The 3,435-nt window shown below is 33.6% G+C and overlaps 1 protein-coding gene across 12 annotated transcripts in view; it reads right to left on the reverse strand.

Moving 5' to 3' along the window:
- LOC113817707 (uncharacterized) overlaps window positions 1-3,435 on the reverse strand; it is a 714,080-nt gene extending 710,645 nt beyond the window's left edge. For 3 of the 12 annotated variants that reach the window (XM_070131975.1, XM_070131972.1, XM_070131967.1), the window contains exon 1: window positions 3,229-3,433. The gene's annotated coding sequence lies outside the window, so the exon portion shown is untranslated. Of the gene's footprint in view, window positions 1-3,089; window positions 3,138-3,228 lie in introns of those variants that run through there. The other 9 variants (XM_070131982.1, XM_070131981.1, XM_070131978.1 and 6 more) reach the window with 6 other exon arrangements.

Genomic DNA, 3,435 nt, shown 5'->3' on the forward strand with positions numbered 1-3,435 from the left:
TCTCTCTCTCCCTCTCTTCTATACCTCTCTCTCTCCCTCTCTTCTATACCTCTCTCTCTCCCTCTCTTCTATACCTCTCTCTCTCCCTCTCTTCTATACCTCTCTCTCTCCCTCCTTTCTATCTCTCTCTCTCCCTCCTTTCTATCTCTCTCTCCCTCCTTTCTATCTCTCTCTCCCTCCTTTCTATCTCTCTCTCCCTCCTTTCTACCTCTCTCTCCCTCCTTTCTATCTCTCTCCCCCTCCTTTCTATCTCTTCCTCCTTTCTGTCTCTCTCTCCTTCCTTTATATGTCTCTCTCCCTCCTTTCTATCTCTCTCTCTCTCCCTCCTTTCTATCTCTCTCTCCCTCCTTTCTATCTCTCTCTCCCTCCTTTCTATCTCTCTCTCCCTCCTTTCTACCTCTCTCTCCCTCATTTCTATCTCTCTCACCCTCCTTTCTATCTTTCTCACCCTCTTTTCTATCTCTCTCACCCTCTTTTCTATCTATCTCTCTTGATCTCTCTCTCATTCATTATATCTCTCTCACTTGTTATCTCTCTCTCACTTGTTATCTCTCTCTCACTCATTATCTCTCACTCATGATCTCTCATTCTCTATCTGTCTCTCCTCTCTCTTCATCCCCCTTCTCTTTATATGTATCTCCTCTCTCTTCCTCTTCCCTCTCTCTTTCCCTTTCCCACACCTTTCAATTTACGATAATGGTAATAATATCCTACATTATCATCATAACTAATAACAGAATGAAGAGAAAAACTCACATCATTTAAGAAAATATGACTACAAAAGTTTACAACAGAATGTAAATTAATAGTAACATCACGCAACAAACTTAACAGCTTAAAGCATTTCCACTGTCAAAAAAACAAATCCAACTCACACTCATTTAGATGTTTTTATATGTAAAGAGTTTAAGGGAAATTCTAATTTGAGTCTTTTTTCCTGACACCTATATTTCAAACTTTAAAGCATCAATTTTAGGCATGGCCTTTTCACACTAGGTTTCAACTTATTTCGCTTCTATCTTTTTTCACTGCATATATTAGCTATTTTGTCTTCAATGTATTTTTCGGGAAAAAAATAAACAAAACCATTTTCAACAAATAAAAAGCAAAGGCAATACATATTCTACAAATCAAACAAATTTTGTTACTGATACACACTTAACCCATTGCTGACTGGGATGGCATTTATGTATATGCTATGTCCACTTTTATTTTAGCTTATCCATTTATGCACAGATGGCTCCACAAATACTTAGTTACCAAAAGTTCAATTACTAGTCTTACCTATTCAACATGTTTACACTTTCCCGTGTTTTGTAAGAAATACTGCTGTTTTGTTTTTACATACTACCGTTCATATTGTTAACAACAATATAATGGCAACAAAAACAATAACAGTATCGATATCAATATCACCATTTGTGCAGCCATCTATATGTAAACACCATTTACAAAACATAACCACAATAGACATTACATGCTCCAGGAAACAATAAACAATAAATAATAAACAGACAATAAACACTGGTTTCATATTTTTTCAAGTTAATTTGTATCTTTACCTTCTTTACCTGCAGAAGGTAAAGATTAGTCATGAATTCTATACTCCATTCTCCTCCAAAAGAGCAAACAAACCACCATTCATATTGTAGCAAGCTCACTAGTAATTTACTAAAACCAAATTCTAGAGGTTTGTTGGCTTTTCCTATTTCACTGTTTTGTGCATTCCTATTCAAAATAACAGACAAAAGTCAATCTTATTAATTCCGCCATCATATTTCTGATAATATATTAATCTGCCATATGCAAGAACTGATACTCACTACTTGCTATATCATTTCAGTTTTAAGTAAAATTAAATATCCTATATAATTTTCAAACCATTAACAATCAGAACTGATTGTATAAATTCACTCGATATCAAGTGGCAAAATAAATTGAGTCAAAAAGAATAACATGAAATCAGTAAACAAAAGTCCCTTTGTACTAACAAGCAGCAACACAACAGCACACTATTAGTTGTACACTAGCATTAGTGAGTATACTGCACTTTGAATAGTACTGTTGTAAGCTGCAAACATGAATGATCTAATCACATATATATTTTAATTCTTCATTTCAGTTTATTGAATTGTTAAATATTACAATTCTTTACCTGAAAATAAAAAAATCAAGTGCAACTGAATATTACAATGTGTATTGTTTATGATAAACATTATACAGTGCATACATATGCATATAAGTACAGTGTAAGTATATGTATTTGTTTATATAGCAATACACATAAATGTATACAAAACATTCAATTTCATAAACATTTTCTTTAAATGACAGACCTACCAATTCTTTTCTCCAATATAAGTTTTTTATTCCAAGACTCAGAGGATTTAGTCGAATTTAGTAGTCAAACCAGAAAAGAATTGTAAAAAATAACAGAGTAGAACCTTGTATACATAATTTTGCAACCACTTACAAGCTATTAAAGAATTGGATTACGATTAAACAAATTATATGAATGCTGTATGTAGTCATAGTCATTATGGGATCACAAATACTCATATACATAATATGTGCATATTCAATATACAATTCACAGAATTTAATAACTAGCCTTTGATGCAGGCTCGCTTTAAAAACACTACCACAAGCAAATATATAAACAAAGATGATTGACAAAAACACTTCAAATCAAATTATTTTTTAAAAGGTATCAATCCAAAGCCAATATTTAATACTGATGATATTTGGTAGTATATAAAATAATTTATGTCTGATGTCAGGTGTACTTGGGTATTAGAAATCGTGCAGGAGTCTTTTCCTTAATATCCTTAAAGTGCAGTACTCAAATCTTAACATCAGAAGAGCAAAAACAACATGATAAAATCACAAAAAATCATGACTTCTTGGTGACATGCACAAGATGTTATTTATTCATTCGAATATATCATACAACACACTCACGATTTGAGATCTCGTTTAAAAGTGAAAATAACGGAATGAAAATATCATACAGTGCTGTACAGACGTATTTATAAAATCTTCTGCTTTCATACACAACACAATTAACACAGGTAAGTCAATCTCATGACCTGAAATCTGAGGGACGTCTTGAAAACTCAGAAGTATCGTGTCAACCCCATTTATTATCCAATACACAGCCACTACTCAAACTGACTTACTATCTCCCTAACTGTAAATCTTATGATAAGTTAAAATCCACATTCTTACCTGTATAGATGACGTAGTGATAAGGTAAATGTAGTAAACACAGAACTGACACTTCACCTTTTCCTCACGTAAACAAACAGCTGTCGAAACTGGAGCCAAAAAGCCCCAACAGATGGCAGCACTATGCGGTGCAGACGAAATTGAAAGTGACTGACGGGATGCGCAACTCTGGAGCTGAATGAGTTGTTCGTCCAATTTTTTCTGTGA

The sequence above is a fragment of the Penaeus vannamei genome, chromosome 17 (assembly GCF_042767895.1).
Source record: "Penaeus vannamei isolate JL-2024 chromosome 17, ASM4276789v1, whole genome shotgun sequence".
NCBI classification, from domain to species: Eukaryota; Metazoa; Arthropoda; class Malacostraca; order Decapoda; family Penaeidae; genus Penaeus; species Penaeus vannamei.